This window comes from Aulonocara stuartgranti, assembly GCF_965226115.1.
Source record: "Aulonocara stuartgranti genome assembly, chromosome: 17".
NCBI classification, from domain to species: domain Eukaryota; kingdom Metazoa; phylum Chordata; class Actinopteri; order Cichliformes; family Cichlidae; genus Aulonocara; species Aulonocara stuartgranti.
Genome location: NC_138953.1, coordinates 3,902,588 through 3,920,119, shown reverse-complemented (window position 1 = coordinate 3,920,119; position 17,532 = coordinate 3,902,588). Strand labels below are relative to the sequence as shown.

At 39.3% G+C, this 17,532-nt stretch overlaps 1 protein-coding gene and 2 long non-coding RNA genes across 8 annotated transcripts in view; all 3 read right to left on the bottom strand.

The window, feature by feature from the left end:
* Positions 1–17,532, bottom strand: part of LOC309692080 (piggyBac transposable element-derived protein 4-like) — a 348,867-nt gene that overhangs the window by 190,580 nt on the left and 140,755 nt on the right. The window lies entirely within an intron of this gene.
* On the bottom strand, positions 1,773–9,279 carry LOC309692083. 2 transcript variants are annotated; one of them, XR_014272216.1, is made up of 5 exons: positions 9,191–9,279; positions 5,217–5,330; positions 4,333–4,490; positions 3,848–3,905; positions 1,773–2,451 (listed from the first exon to the last, which is right to left on the bottom strand). It is a non-coding gene; the product is annotated as an uncharacterized lncRNA (long non-coding RNA). The 2 variants fall into 2 exon arrangements; XR_014272217.1 differs by having other exon boundaries at positions 1,774–2,454.
* LOC309692082 lies at positions 9,275–12,523 on the bottom strand. 4 transcript variants are annotated; one of them, XR_014272215.1, is made up of 7 exons: positions 12,419–12,523; positions 12,133–12,213; positions 10,755–10,915; positions 10,056–10,217; positions 9,695–9,803; positions 9,470–9,589; positions 9,275–9,327 (listed from the first exon to the last, which is right to left on the bottom strand). It is a non-coding gene; the product is annotated as an uncharacterized lncRNA (long non-coding RNA). The 4 variants fall into 4 exon arrangements; XR_014272212.1 differs by having other exon boundaries at positions 12,133–12,523; XR_014272213.1 differs by having other exon boundaries at positions 9,765–9,803; positions 12,133–12,523.

Here is a 17,532-nt window from a genome sequence, read left to right as displayed (position 1 = left end):
TGCAAAACCTGTTTGCCCAGCACGGGGATATTGAGTTCTATAAGATAAAGCCATAAACATGTTTGTCTGAGTCTTCTATCAAAAGTTACAGCGATTTATATGAAGTTGTTCAAAAACGCTTTATTTCGCCAAGACAATGCGTTTCTCACTGTTACATGCATTTGAATGGGAAACTCGCCTGAAACAAAGTATAGGTTTTCATTATGTGAATAATTTTAAAATCTTAGCTCAAACGGCTGCAAAACCTGTTTGCCCAGCACGGGGATATTGAGTTCTATAAGATAAAGCCATATGTTTGTCTGAGTCTTCTATCAAAAGTTACAGCGATTTATATGAAGTTGTTCAAAAACGCTTTATTTCGCCAAGACAATGCGTTTCTCACTGTTACATGCATTTGAATGGGAAACTCGCCTGAAACAAAGTATAGGTTTTCATTATGTGAATAATTTTAAAATCTTAGCTCAAACGGCTGCAAAACCTGTTTGCCCAGCACGGGGATATTGAGTTCTATAAGATAAAGCCATAAACATGTTTGTCTGAGTCTTCTATCAAAAGTTACAGCGATTTATATGAAGTGGTTGAAAAACGCTTTATTTCGCCAAGACAGTGTGTTTCTCACTGTTACATGCATTTGAATGGGAAACTCGCCTGAAACAAAGTATAGATTTTCATTATGTGAATAATTTTAAAATCTTAGCTCAAATGGCTGCAAAACCTGTTTGCCCAGCACGGGGATATTGAGTTCTATAAGATAAAGCCATAAACATGTTTGTCTGAGTCTTCTATCAAAAGTTACAGCGATTTATATGAAGTTGTTCAAAAAAACTTTATTTCGCCAAGACAATGCGTTTCTCACTGTTACATGCATTTGAATGGGAAACTCGCCTGAGACAAAGTATAGATTTTCATTATGTGAATAATTTTAAAATCTTAGCTCAAACGGCTGCAAAACCTGTTCTGTTTGCCCAGCACGGGGATATTGAGTTCTATAAGATAAAGCCATAAACATGTTTGTCTGAGTCTTCTATCAAAAGTTACAGCGATTTATATGAAGTTGTTCAAAAACGCTTTATTTCGCCAAGACAGTCTGTTTCTCACTGTTACATGCATTTGAATGGGAAACTCGCCTGAAACAAAGTATAGGTTTTCATTATGTGAATAATTTTAAAATCTTAGCTCAAACGGCTGCAAAACCTGTTTGCCCAGCACGGGGATATTGAGTTCTATAAGATAAAGCCATAAACATGTTTGTCTGAGTCTTCTATCAAAAGTTACAGCGATTTATATGAAGTTGTTCAAAAACGCTTTATTTTGTCAAGACAGTGGGTTTTAGAGTCTTAAATTATTCACAAGGTTATCTTAGGTAAAGTTCCATTGTCATGGTGAGGCAAAGTGCTTTATGTGTGTGTGTGCCCGTGTCATGAACGGCTATAAAAGGCCTATAATTAAAGAACAAAGCGGGGTTTGAGTTCGAGTTGCGGCAGACTGTCACTACTTGTAAATGGAACGCAGCCTTCCTACGGCGGACAGCTAATAACAGGAATCGGACGCGGTCCAGCCAAGTCCACAGCAACCACCATAGCAACCGCCTAGCATGACCTTAAAAACATATTCTGTCTTCATAACTATCAAAATCGTGAAATGATTTGCAAAGTGTGAAAGTGTTACAGCTGCAGAGAGCTATGGCGGTATCTATGGAAGCTGTTTACATAGCTAATAATATATGATGTAACCATGGAGACAGTCAGTCACTTGAGCTAGCGGTGCATGTTTACTACAGTGAATAAGGTGATTGAGTGCACAGCGTCCACACTCTGCAGGGGGTAAAGACATTACTTCAATATTGTTTTATATTGATATATATTAGCCTTCTGTTGACCATCACCTCAGGTTCACCATTACAGTTTCAGATTACAGATGCACACTGTCTAAACACATTCAAAAACTCATGTCTCAGAAATAAGCACAGCTGTTCATGTTTGTCATTAGAGTTTTATTTGTAAGAAAATTATGAACTTCATATTGTGCATTAAATAAAAGAACATTTCACAACTCTGAGTCAACAGAAACAGGTAACAGAAATGTCTCTAATGTGTACAGTGTAGTGTAAGCATTAAAAGATCATAAAGGAAAAACTAACATTTATGTGAAACTAATTGTAATAAAAAATGAGCAGGTGCTTTATAGATTTAAAAGAAAGAATCTGAAAACAACACTTTTTTGGTCTAAGTGATCAAAGTAGAAAACAGAACTGATGTTCAAGAACAAACCGTAGCTGCACTAATATTACACATCTCGATCGTTGTACTGAACAGACATGTTGCTTTTAAAACCACATGCAGTGTGTGACCATGACTGTTCACTGAGACCATGAACGCCACTTCGCTGAAGCATTCTTCTTCTTCTTCTTGCCATTAAATTGGAAGCAGAAGCAGCACGAGCTGATTTGATCTACTGAAAGGAAAAAGCAGAACATCTGAGTTGAAACCAGTCAGCTGAAATCATTAAGACAGGAACAAATTCAATGCAGTGTCTCAAGTGGCTTAGCCTGTTACAACTGTTGATACAAGCTAAATACGGTTAACACACAGTGTCAGGGAGCTCCAGTGTGGGAACTAGTGGCTTTAGGTTTGTAGTCATTTAACTTTCATCCATTCATTCATTTAATTCAGGAGGAAGAAATGCCAGGTTGGTGCAGGCTGGTTACATGCATTTGGTCCCATGCTGTCTTTAATTAAATGACTTGGTTCATTTTATGGCTGGGCTGTATGTGGGGTTATATCATGTTATTTGGGCAGGAGTACCTGTCCCCTGTTAGACTTAGAAAGTTTCTCCATAAGTAGAGTTTCTAACTCTTCTAGCACATCTGTGGCTGACAGCTTTTTGGTGGCTCTTTTTACCCCACACTGGTTGTGAGTGTGTAAATAGCCCCACTAGTTATTTTCAGAGCGTTCTCACTCCCGAGGCGTAACATGTCGACGTTTTGTCACGTCCCGCGGCGTTCCTGAGGAACGCGAAAGGAGACCTTCGGCGTTCTTATGGTACGCGGCGGGTTATGGCTGGAATCCAGTGCAATGACGCTCCCGCGGTAGTAGACGTTCCAGCCCTGTATTCCAGCCCTAAACCTAACCTTATCCCTAGCCCTGACCATAACCTTATTCCTGACCTTAACCAGGACTTTAATGATGTTAAATAGCGTGTTTCTAAGCGATTTGAAGAAAAAGAGCGAACATGTGTAGGTTCAGTCCAGACGGTTCTCATATTTCCTCTTTTTCCGAGGTCGTCATTTAGGAACGTGGTGGGTAGCCGAAAACGTAATATGGTGACGATTTGTCACCTAGCGTAAAATGTTACGCTTTGGGAGTGAGAACGGGTTGTTATTTTGGGTTGCAGTTAACTAGGGAGGAAGGGGTGGGTATGCCATGATTAGGTGAATAACAATTATATGTGATACATAAATTTCACAATGCATGCATATATCTCTATCAATTAAACCTGGCCTGAGGGCTGCCATTTTTTACATTCAGTTATTTCTCTTAGAAATGTTGGAACTAAATAATGAATGTGTTACAGTTAAAGTGAAACACTGGTCAGTGTAAATGGCTCATTGGGACACAGAAACCTTTAAATTAAACCTGATATCTAGTGTCAAACAATATCAAAGCTGTAAAAGATGTTTACATTCAGAATTTATAAAACTATTATTGTAAATAAATTCAAACAAGTGAGCTTTTCTCTTTGTGCTGAATATCAACACTGTGGTTTCTTAGACTGTAAGCTGTACTTTAGTGCAACCAGTTGCAGAAGCTGCCACTCCAAATGTCTTTTGATAACAAGAAAAAAATACCTTTTCAGTACACGGCCTGAAGTTCTTCTCCAAAATCTTCTGCAATCGGCTTTGTCTGCTGGTTTGAAGACAATAAACCATAAAAAAGATGATTTAGTCACTTTGTCTGTGTCATGCAGCTCGAATGTGTCGTGTAACGATGTTGAATAGCCGTCGTTATCCCTCTGCTGCGTCAGTAGGATTGTACTGTACAGCATCTCATTGATATGTGAGGAATGCTAATGTAACACGATAACAGACTTACATCATTAAAATATAAAGTGCAGGAGATATTTAGATATTTTTTATATTTATATTACATTTTATAGCTGACGGATATTACTAAATAGATAGAATTTACTAAATAGCTGGATGAACATGAAAAATATGTCTATAATAACAAATGACCATGAGAGCCAGTAGAATTAATTCAGCTGGACACTCAAAAGACGTCCTTAAATGCTCTTTAAGTGGCAGAACAGATGAACAAACAGTTAATCGCTTACTTGAGATGAAATCTGCTCAGCTACTTTGAAAACAGCTTCTAACTGGTTCCTCCTTTAACAGGATGACTGCTCAGGGGTAAGGCCATCATGCAATCCAGCAACCTTTATGGTTCTGCTTTGATTCACCAGGAACTATTAGGGAAACCTTCCAGCGCCTCCTGTGAAAGACACAGGCATAAACACACAAACATTTATTAACATGTTCCACAGTGTTCCAGTTTGATTTTCTTATCCTGTGGACAACAACGTACATGGATGCAGGTTTATTGTTAACTTTTGTAAGGTTTATTTAATGAACATATCCAGCTGCAGCTCCACTGTGATCCTGAACTGGATAAGCACTTAAGAAAATGTGTCAATAAATGGACAAACATCAACTTACTATATTTATCCAAACAGACGGGACCAATAATGCTTCGCTGAGTTAGAGACTTTAACAGACTCTTCTATGTAAGAATGTCTCGTGCTGATATACCTGCAAACTTGACAACAAAGGTTTTTCAGACTACATGTAGCTGTCCTCTATGTCAGCTAACACATTTACATTTATGTCACACTTATTTCTGCTTTCCCATTTTATAATTATTACTTACATTTTGATTAGATACCTTGAGTTTGTAAATGATCAGATTACATAATTGGAATACAATGTATCCAATTCAGGGTTGCGGGAGGATGAAGCCTATCCCAGCTGATACAGGACAAAGACAGGCTGCCAGTTTATTGCAGGGCTAATACAACATGTGTAACAGAAAATCCACTTAAATGTTTGATATTTCTTATAATAATCATAATTATGACTATTATTTAAAGGTTTCTTCATAAATACATTTTGATTTTTTATAACCCCTAAAATATAAACCTGAGCTGTTTCAGATTCTGACCTCTGACCTCAGTGACCTGGCTGTGTCCTCACTGCAGCTCCCTCTTGGAAGTACGTCTGCTTCTTGTCTTCCCCCAGTGTTGACCGCCTGATATCAAGATATCACGTACTGTAACTGAGGAACAAAAAAGGACAAACACTTGCCTTCATTTAAAAGTACATTCATACAGAGATAATCTATGGAAACACACTAGTTCACAGTTTGGGAGGAACCAGTTCCTGTGAAACATTTCTGTATATGAACATCATGTGGAGAATGAATGAAATGAGTTCTTCAGGTGACTCAGCAGTCCCACACTGACAAATGAAATCTAGTTAAACTATTAAGCATATTTGCTCTTCTGAAATCTGTGTTAAACAACAACAAACATAAATTAGTAACAAAAACTACAGCTGAGTATAGGCTTTACAAACCACCAGCAGCCATAATGCTAAATTTTAATCTTCAAATGTTTCTGAGCTGTCTTCAACCTGCTTTTAGCACATTAAAGTCTCAATAAATAAAGTCAATGCAGACTCAATCCTAAATGTTCAGCACACAGAGACACAGAGGTACTGTTTAAAGTTTAGTGTTAACTTGAGTCACTGATCATTCACAGTATTACAGAGTCTGGCAGTCTTTGCATGATGTCCACGTCACTGTAAGTTTCTAGCTGACTCTCAGGTGTGCCAGCAGGAAAGAGTAATAATAACCTGCATCCTGAGGTTTGTCATGCAGGATTAAAGGAGCCAAGCTTTGTTCACACAGCTAGGATTGTATTTTACACTGACCCTGGGTCAGTATCAACTTCAAGAAGACAGCTGTAACTGTTGATAGAAGAATCACACACACATATTTATGGCTTTGCCTTATAGAATTCAGCATCTCAGTGCTCAGGAAATAGGTTTTGCAGCTGTTTGAGCTAAGATTTTCAAGTTATTCACAAATTAAAACCTATACTTTGTGTCGGGCAAGAACTAAATTCAAATGCATGTAACAGTGAGAAACGCGTTTCTCATCAACTTCATAGAGCTTGCTGTAACTTTTGATAGAAGACTCAGACAAACATATTCATGGCTTTATCTTATAGACTTCAATATCCCCCCAATGTGTGTGTGAGTCTTCTCTCAAAATTTACAGCTGTCTTTATGAAGTTTATGGAAAAACGCTTTATTTCACCACGTTAGTGCGTTTCTCGCTATTACATGCATTTGAATGGAGTTCTCGCCCGACACAAAGTATAGGTTTTCAATTTGTGAATAACTTGAAAATCTTAGCTCAAACAGCTGCAAAACCTATTTCCTCAGCACGGAGATGCTGAATTCTATAAGGCAAAGCCATAAATATGTGTGTGTGTGAGTCCTCTATCAAAAGTTACAGCTGTCTTCATGAAGTTGATACTGACCCAGGGTCAGTGTAAAATACAAGTTATTCACATAATGAAAACTTATACTTTGTTTCGTGCAAGAACTCCATTCAAATGCATGTAATAGTCAGAAACGCACTGTCTCGGCGAAATGAAGCCTTTTTGTACAACTTCATGAAGTTAGCTGTAACTTTTGATAAAAGGCTCAAAGCAGAGGGATAACGACGGCTATTCAACATCGTTACACGACACATTCGAGCTGCATGACGCAGACAAAGTGACTAAATCATCTTTTTTGTGGTTTATTGTCTTCAAACCAGCAGACAAAGCCGATTGCAGAAGATGTCGGAGAAGAACTTCAGGCCGTGTACTGAAAAGGTATTTTTTTCTTGTTATCAAAAGACATTTGGAGTGGCAGCTTCTGCAACTGGTTGCACTAAAGTACAGCTTACAGTCTAAGAAACCACAGTGTTGATATTCAGCACAAAGAGAAAAGCTCACTTGTTTGAATTTATTTACAATAATAGTTTTATAAATTCTGAATGTAAACATCTTTTACAGCTTTGATATTGTTTGACACTAGATATCAGGTTTAATTTAAAGGTTTCTGTGTCCCAATGAGCCATTTACACTGACCAGTGTTTCACTTTAACTGTAACACATTCATTATTTAGTTCCAACATTTCTAAGAGAAATAACTGAATGTAAAAAAATGGCAGCCCTCAGGCCAGGTTTAATTGATAGAGATATATGCATGCATTGTGAAATTTATGTATCACATATAATTGTTATTCACCTAATCATGGCATACCCACCCCTTCCTCCCTAGTTAACTGCAACCCAAAATAACTAGTGGGGCTATTTACACACTCACAACCAGTGTGGGGTAAAAAGAGCCACCAAAAAGCTGTCAGCCACAGATGTGCTAGAAGAGTTAGAAACTCTACTTATGGAGAAACTTTCTAAGTCTAACAGGGGACAGGTACTCCTGCCCAAATAACATGATATAACCCCACATACAGCCCAGCCATAAAATGAACCAAGTCATTTAATTAAAGACAGCATGGGACCAAATGCATGTAACCAGCCTGCACCAACCTGGCATTTCTTCCTCCTGAATTAAATGAATGAATGGATGAAAGTTAAATGACTACAAACCTAAAGCCACTAGTTCCCACACTGGAGCTCCCTGACACTGTGTGTTAACCGTATTTAGCTTGTATCAACAGTTGTAACAGGCTAAGCCACTTGAGACACTGCATTGAATTTGTTCCTGTCTTAATGATTTCAGCTGACTGGTTTCAACTCAGATGTTCTGCTTTTTCCTTTCAGTAGATCAAATCAGCTCGTGCTGCTTCTGCTTCCAATTTAATGGCAAGAAGAAGAAGAAGAATGCTTCAGCGAAGTGGCGTTCATGGTCTCAGTGAACAGTCATGGTCACACACTGCATGTGGTTTTAAAAGCAACATGTCTGTTCAGTACAACGATCGAGATGTGTAATATTAGTGCAGCTACGGTTTGTTCTTGAACATCAGTTCTGTTTTCTACTTTGATCACTTAGACCAAAAAAGTGTTGTTTTCAGATTCTTTCTTTTAAATCTATAAAGCACCTGCTCATTTTTTATTACAATTAGTTTCACATAAATGTTAGTTTTTCCTTTATGATCTTTTAATGCTTACACTACACTGTACACATTAGAGACATTTCTGTTACCTGTTTCTGTTGACTCAGAGTTGTGAAATGTTCTTTTATTTAATGCACAATATGAAGTTCATAATTTTCTTACAAATAAAACTCTAATGACAAACATGAACAGCTGTGCTTATTTCTGAGACATGAGTTTTTGAATGTGTTTAGACAGTGTGCATCTGTAATCTGAAACTGTAATGGTGAACCTGAGGTGATGGTCAACAGAAGGCTAATATATATCAATATAAAACAATATTGAAGTAATGTCTTTACCCCCTGCAGAGTGTGGACGCTGTGCACTCAATCACCTTATTCACTGTAGTAAACATGCACCGCTAGCTCAAGTGACTGACTGTCTCCATGGTTACATCGTATATTATTAGCTATGTAAACAGCTTCCATAGATACCGCCATAGCTCTCTGCAGCTGTAACACTTTCACACTTTGCAAATCATTTCACGATTTTGATAGTTATGAAGACAGAATATGTTTTTAAGGTCATGCTAGGCGGTTGCTATGGTGGTTGCTGTGGACTTGGCTGGACCGCGTCCGATTCCTGTTATTAGCTGTCCGCCGTAGGAAGGCTGCGTTCCATTTACAAGTAGTGACAGTCTGCCGCAACTCGAACTCAAACCCCGCTTTGTTCTTTAATTATAGGCCTTTTATAGCCGTTCATGACACGGGCACACACACACATAAAGCACTTTGCCTCACCATGAGAATGGAACTTTACCTAAGCTAACCTTTAAAATATCTGATATAGGATAGAAAAAATGAAGCAACCAGAGATTTAATGATGAAGACTCTGGGTTCTGTAGTGACCTGAATGACTCTTTGCATACAATTTATTGAAGAGGACTTTAGAATGCACTTTACATTTAGACTGTTGCTGTTTAATTTTTTACATTGTTGCGGTGTTATGTCATGAATAAAGTTCACCTGCTGGGGGTTTGATGGATCAGATCATCATAATCAATGGGTCCTGAGGTGGGCGGGACTGTCTCTGGTGATGTCACCATGAAGGAACATCCCAGTACACTGGTGTAGTTTCCTCTCCAGCTGTTTGACATTTGACACTTCAACATTAAGGAGAAGAAGAAGAAACAGTGTTAGGTCAGGTGACCACATGGTTTCTAAAGTAACTGACAGGAAGTAACCAGGCCGTTAGAAATGGATGGCATGTGTTTAGAGTTACTGGAGTTGGGTAACTCTACTTACCAAAAGCAGAAGCACACAGATGAAGGATCAGATGCTGAATGTTGCAGGAACATGCTCGTGCGGTGGTCATTCAGTGCTGCTCCGGCAGGTTAGACAGTCCAAGACTGATATACTGCCCATCTGAGAGTTTGAAAACACACATGCAAAGATTTATTTTGTATTACAGTCAAAGTTGGATGTTCATTTTTGTCCTTTAAAAATGTTTGTGTATTTGAAAGCGCTAACATTTAAGGATGACTTGGATCGTCTCCTTTAAAGGGGAGACAAGTGTATCCACTGATCCACGTCACTTTACCTGGATGATGACTCCTCTCCCCCTCACTCAGAAACGCTCCTAATATAACCAAGCAAATAAATAATATTGAAGATTTACTTACATCATTACAAAAACAGGAAAAACATCTCCCTTTGATTCTATTTCTCCATTCCTGCTGAACATCAGGCAACAAATATCTCAATAAATCACAGTAAAATGTAAAGCACATGTTTTCTCTGCTTTGTCTAACCTCTGCAGAGCCTCTGTCAAGAAAAACATATCTGTAAGCATAAAACAAATATACATTTCATAACACGTCACTGGACAAACCTCGGTCAGTTGATTTCCTCTGTGCAGTGTAGACGAACATCAGTCAGCAAGTCAAGGTGGTGAGATGGACTGGTGTCCTTTGTGACTCTGCTGGTTCTTCTGAGGAAATACCACCGTCTCTCCACACCGTCACCATCTGTGAGCACAAACTGCTGCTCTGCTCTGCCAGCATGTAGGAAATCACATATCACACACACAGGGGTGAAGAAACATTAGAACTCAACTTTGGATACTTTAGATCTAAACAGATCAAAGTAGCTCTTAGCTTCAACAATCAGTGAACAGACAAACAATGATACCATACTGATTCTGTATGAATACAATATGGTATTTTCAATACAGGTGTCAAATTAATTTACTAAAACTAATACAGATATATGTATTTTTTTTTTTATAAATTCGTTTGCTAAATTATAAGAATATATATTTTTTCATTTAACAATTGCAACTGAAAGAAATTAAATATTGAACAAAAATATATTGTCACATTCTGAGCATGCTCAGCATGCTGACAGACTTGAAGTTGCTACAGATTTTAAGAAGTGATAATTATAGGGAAAAAACTTCTCTTTTTCATCCGTTTAATCAAACATTTGATGCCTTAGATGTCTCAGTCCTATAGCATTCTGCAACTACAACTAAGCTGAAGCTTGGATTTGGCTGCAGGTGCCCTGTACATCCTTCTCAACATGTGGGTACCATTTAATCACACTTCTTCCTGAGCTTTGCTTCGTCACAAGACCAAAGGTGGCATCCCGTGTCACGGTCATATCATCATCCAGAAGAAACATTTGAAGAAACATCATGGAGAAGAAACATTTACGCGCCTCCCGGTTTTGTTTTCTGATCCTGCAAAAAGACTGAGGACAACAAAGCCCAGAGAACACGAGATACACAACATCCAAAATTCAGACTCAACAGCCTCCATAAATGAAGAGCACCAGGTTGGTTCAGTTATAGTAGATGTCATGGAATTTTTTAAATAAAGTCTGCAACACAGAAAGAGCTGTGATCATGCTATTTATTACTGTGCACAGGAGAGCAAACACACATCAAACATCACAGTTCAGTCATGTCAGCTCTGCCACTTCACGTGTCTCGCTATGAAACCTAACGGATCAATGGTTATGCTGTTTTGTGCCCTTGACGTTATCAGCACCTGTAAAGGGAGTTGTTTTCTCAAACTGCTGAAGTAAGTTCATCTAGTTTTAGAAACCTTCATTGAACAGTCTATAACAGTGTCACAACTAAGCATATGCATAAGCACTTAAATGCTTTAAATGAGAATAACATAAAATTTCTATTACAGGAGCTAGAGCCTGTCCCAGTAGTCATAGGTAGAGCACACCTGGACAGGTCACCAGTCTGTCAGAGGACTAACACAGATGCAGCCTGACTCAATCCTAAATGTTCAGCACACAGAGACACAGAGGTACCGTTTAAAGTTTAGTGTTAACTTGAGTCACTGATCATTCGCAGTATTACAGAGTCTGGCAGTCTTTGCATGATGTCCACGTCACTGTAAGTTTCTAGCTGACTCTCAGGTGTGACAGGTGTGCCAGCAGGAAAGAGTAATAATAGCCTGCATCCTGAGGTTTTTCATGCAGGATTAAAGGAGCCAGGCTTTGTTCACACAGCTAGGATTGTATTTTACACTGACCCTGGGTCAGTATAAGTATCATACAGTTTAAACGAAGCACTGAAACTTGCACATATTTATTACAGATGCACTGAAGCTAATCGAGATATTTGCTGTCAGTCTGTGGCTGCGATTAAACACTTTACTGGAAACTTTATTAACTAGTAACTTCGTCAGTCATGACAGAAGCTAATATTTCTGTGCTAACATCGTTTAAACAGTAACAGCTTTACTCCAATATAAGCTAACGTTTACACCGTAACTTTAAGCTAGCACCATAAAGACGGTAAAACACGTAATAACATCTACAAATGCATCTTAAAGCTGTTATATTAGCACTCGGTGTATTACTAACATAACCACATTAACATTATTGACACTCGCTGGTCTGACTTTTAATAGTCATTCTATAAATGCTGTCCGTTTAAACGGTCTTACCTGTACACACTCCTGTATCCACCGGATTGCAGCCAGAGTGGATTCTGGAGTCTTCCCACGCTCCTGTTAGTGATCCTCCATCTGGATGGATGATAACAACCTTCTGAACAATCTAGCAGGAGATGGTCCATATCTAGGGGATATGGACTGACAACAGCCGAAGCGGGTGAATAAAGTCACCCAGTCGCTAGCTGTGCGATTACCCAGCATACACCAGCACAATATTAGGCACAGCACCACCATAGACATTTTCAGTGGTTTTGAATGCAGGACATGGTTATCTTACCTTGTAAAATGCATGACAATAAAACAGCTAACCACCATAAAATGGTATTGTGTATGTATGTATGTGCATGTGTGTGTGTGTGTGTGAGAGAGAGAGAGAGAGGGGGGGGGGGGGGGGGGAGAGATCAAAGGCGTGCGCTTATGTTTTTTCTTGATCAAGAGTGTGCCTCCTCTCTCTTATTGGATGTATGGTATAGCATGTTTATTCAGGTGCACCTTTGAAGTCTATGAGAATACTTTGCAGCCTGGTCTGAGTGGTCATTTCTGCACAGACACAATGAAGCGTGCACTCAGTTTAGAGGAGGCTGTTGCTGCAGTTTTGCACTCTCCACAAGCAGTGGAGATACTTCTGACAGCGAAGAAGAATTTTTGCCAGGCACCGAGGAGCTTTGCAGCTCATGTGCGGAGGAGGAGAAGGAGAAGGAGGAAGAAGAGCAGGAGGAAGAGACAAGACTGGAGGATGGCCAGTGGAGATCTAAAAATGGAGAAATCATGTGGCAACCCACACACGAAGAGGTCCTGCCATTTTTTCCTCCCCCCATTTTAACCCCAGGACCAACCCATTATGCAATTCGTATAGGATCAGCAGCCCTGTGAGCACTTTCCATCTTTTTTTTGCAGAGGACATTATGCAGCTAATCCTGCATTTCACCAACCTGCAGGGGCAACAGGTCAGTAAAAGACTGGAAGGACATAGATGAGGAGTTGCAGGCTTACATGGGGCTTGTGATGCTGGCTGGCCTGTACAGGTCTCAACATGAAACGACAACAAGCCTGTGAAATGGGGAGACAGGGCTCTTCTGTTTCATGCTACCATGTCAAAAAAAAAAAAATCATTTGAGCAAATTAATCGGGCAGTAAGATTCGATGATCGTCTCTCCCGTCCAGGTCGCTAGGGGGGGGGGGGGGGGGGGGGGGGGGCAAGGCTGTGGTTTCCTACATCCCCAAGCAAAGAAAAAAGGTTGTCTTATTGAGCACCAGGCACCGTGAGCTACAAGTCCAGGACTCTGGGAAGAGAAAGCCCCACATCATCCTGGATTATAACAAATGCAAAGGGACTGTGGATCATTTGGACCAGGTAAGCACAATTATAAGTAATTTATTTGCCAAATTGTTTACCGTTTCTCATTGTTATAACTGATAAAGTCAGATAATGTGATTATAATAGTTTTGATATGAGATGATAGTTTTAGACTATGATAGTTTTGATAGTTACAGTAAGGAGGGGGGGGGGGGGGGGGGGGGTCCTGTTTGACGCCCACAGGCAGAAAGAATCTCTTGCTTATGGCTGTATAAATCTGTTCATGTCACCTGATCATTTCTTTTTGTTTTGCAGGTTTGTGGCAACTACTCCTGCCGTAGAAGGACACGTAGGTGGCCCATGTGTCTGTTCTACCACATGATCGAGGTAAGCTGCTATAATGCTTTCATTCAAGACAGCTGTAACTTTTGATAGAAGACGCATATAAACATATTTATGGCTTTATCTTATAAAGTTCGATATCCCCGTGTTGAGCAAACAGGTTTTGCAGCTGTTTGATCTAAGATTTTCAAGTTATTCACAAAATGAATACCTATACTTTGTTTCGTGCGACAACTCCATTCAAATGCATGTAATAGTCAGAAACGCACTGTCTTGGCGAAATAAAGCGTTTACAACTTCATGAAGACAGCTCTAACTTTTGATAGGAGACTCAGATATGCGTATTTATGGCTTTATCTGATCGAATTCAATATCCCCGTGTTGAGCAAACAGTTTTAAAGCTATGTGAGCTAAGATTTTCAAGTTATTCACAAGATGAAAACCTATACTTTGTTTCGTGCGAGAACTCCATTCAAATGCATGTAATAGTCAGAAACGCACGGTCTCGGCGAAATAAGGTGTTTTTGTACAGCTTGAAGTTACCTGTAACTTTTGATAGAAGGCTCAGACACACATCAATATGGCTTTGCCTTATACAATTCAGCATCTCCGTGCTGGGGAAACAGGTTTTGCAGCTGTTTGAGCCAAGAGCTTCCAGTTATTGAAAAAATGAAAGCCTATACTTTGTTTCGTGCGAGAACTCCATTCAAATGCATGTAAAAGTCAGAAACGCACTGTCTCGGCGAAATAAAGGGTTTACAACTTCATGAAGACAGCTGTAACTTTTGATAGGAAACTCAGATATACGTATTTATGGCTTTATCTTATAGAATTCAATATCCGCGTTGAGCAAACAGTTTTAAAGCTATGTGAGCTAAGATTTTTAAGTTATTCACAAAATAAAAAGCTATAGTTTGTTTCGTGTGAGAACTCCATTTATGTTACGCCCCTAATCTAGGCGTGTAGGGACGCACATAAGGTTGGAGGAGAGAGATACAAATCCCCGCCCTGGTTCCCAAGCCAAACATCCAAACCAGTTGTGAGTAAAAAAAAAGGTGATTTTATTTAAGGACAAGAAGCATAGCTCCAGGGTGAGCCCAGGCCGAAATAATAAACAAAACCAACTAAGACCCACCAGCAAAGACTAACTAAACCCTAGGAAAGAAAAAGAACAAACAAATGACAGAGCTATCCCTCGCTCCCTGACCAAGAAAACAGGAGAAAACGATTCCAAAAGAAAAGGCAGCTCACCCCTTCCGCTTCAGCCCACGAGTGCCTAAGCTCTCAGCTAATGCACTAGGAGCGGCTTTTACAATTCACCCTCACACAAATACACAAAATAAGCACAGGCTGGGAAAACCATGGTCAGGACCGCGACGGCTGTCAGGCTACTCGCTCGTTGCACACACTCTCTCCCTCTCTCCCCTCTGGAGCTGTCAGAGCGGCTTTTTGAACGTGGTCACCTGTTCCATGGTCCAATCAGCTGCTCACTACTCTTCATTAGGGGAGGGACCTGTAAAGTGTCTTAAACACAGTAAAGAGACACGTCTCGCATGTAATAGTCAGAAACGCACTATCTTTGCAAAATAAAGCCTTTTTGTACAACTTCATGAAGTTAGCTGTAACTTTTGATAGAAGATTCAGATTTACGTAGTTATGGCTTTATCTTATAATATTCAGTATCCCCGTGTTGAGCAAACAGGTTTGAGCTAAGATTTTTGAGTTATTCACATAATGAAAACCTATACTTTGTTTCGTGCGAGAACTGCATTCAAATGCATGTAATAGTCAGAAACGCACTGTCTCGGCGAAATAAAGTGTTTTTGTACAGCTTCATGAAGACAGCTGTAACTTTTGATAGAAGGCTCAGATTGATGTATTTATGGTTTTATCTTATAGAATTCAATATCCCCGTGCTGGGAAAACAGATTTTGCAGCTGTGTGAGCTAAGATTTCCAAGTTATACACATAATGAAAATCTATACTTTGTTTCGGTCGAGTTCCCCATTCAAATGCATGTAACAGTGAGAAACGCACTGTCTTGGCGAAAGAAAGCGTTTTTGTACAACTTCATATAAATAGCTGTAACTTTTGATAGAAGACTCGGATACACATGTTTATGGCTTTATCTTATAGAACTCAAGGTCCCCGTGCTGGGCAAACAAAACAGGTTTTGCAGCTGTTTGAGCTAAGATTTTCAAGTTATACACATAATGAAAACCTATACTTTGTTTCGGTGAGTTCCCCATTCAAATGCATGTAACAGTGAGAAACGCACTGTCTTGGCGAAAGAAAGCGTTTTTGTACAACTTCATATAAATAGCTGTAACTTTTGATAGAAGACTCAGACAAACATGTTTATGGCTTTATCTTATAGAACTCAAGGTCCCCGTGCTGGGAAAACAGGTTTTGCAGCTGTTTGAGCTAAGATTTCCAAGTTATACACATAATGAAAACCTATACTTTGTTTCGGTCGAGTTCCCCATTCAAATGCATGTAACAGTGAGAAACGCACTGTCTTGGCGAAAGAAAGCGTTTTTGTACAACTTCATATAAATAGCTGTAACTTTTGATAGAAGACTCAGACAAACATGTTTATGGCTTTATCTTATAGAACTCAAGGTCCCCGTGCTGGGAAAACAGGTTTTGCAGCTGTTTGAGCTAAGATTTCCAAGTTATACACATAATGAAAACCTATACTTTGTTTCGGTCGAGTTCCCCATTCAAATGCATGTAACAGTGAGAAACGCACTGTCTTGGCGAAAGAAAGCGTTTTTGTACAACTTCATATAAATAGCTGTAACTTTTGATAGAAGACTCAGACAAACATGTTTATGGCTTTATCTTATAGAACTCAAGGTCCCCGTGCTGGGAAAACAGGTTTTGCAGCTGTTTGAGCTAAGATTTCCAAGTTATACACATAATGAAAACCTATACTTTGTTTCGGTCGAGTTCCCCATTCAAATGCATGTAACAGTGAGAAACGCACTGTCTTGGCGAAAGAAAGCGTTTTTGTACAACTTCATATAAATAGCTGTAACTTTTGATAGAAGACTCAGACAAACATGTTTATGGCTTTATCTTATAGAACTCAAGGTCCCCCTGCTGGGAAAACAGGTTTTGCAGCTGTTTGAGCTAAGATTTCCAAGTTATACACATAATGAAAACCTATACTTTGTTTCGGTCGAGTTCCCCATTCAAATGCATGTAACAGTGAGAAACGCACTGTCTTGGCGAAAGAAAGCGTTTTTGTACAACTTCATATAAATAGCTGTAACTTTTGATAGAAGACTCAGACAAACATGTTTATGGCTTTATCTTATAGAACTCAAGGTCCCCGTGCTGGGAAAACAGGTTTTGCAGCTGTTTGAGCTAAGATTTCCAAGTTATACACATAATGAAAACCTATACTTTGTTTCGGTCGAGTTCCCCATTCAAATGCATGTAACAGTGAGAAACGCACTGTCTTGGCGAAAGAAAGCGTTTTTGTACAACTTCATATAAATAGCTGTAACTTTTGATAGAAGACTCAGACAAACATGTTTATGGCTTTATCTTATAGAACTCAAGGTCCCCGTGCTGGGAAAACAGGTTTTGCAGCTGTTTGAGCTAAGATTTCCAAGTTATACACATAATGAAAACCTATACTTTGTTTCGGTCGAGTTCCCCATTCAAATGCATGTAACAGTGAGAAACGCACTGTCTTGGCGAAAGAAAGCGTTTTTGTACAACTTCATATAAATAGCTGTAAC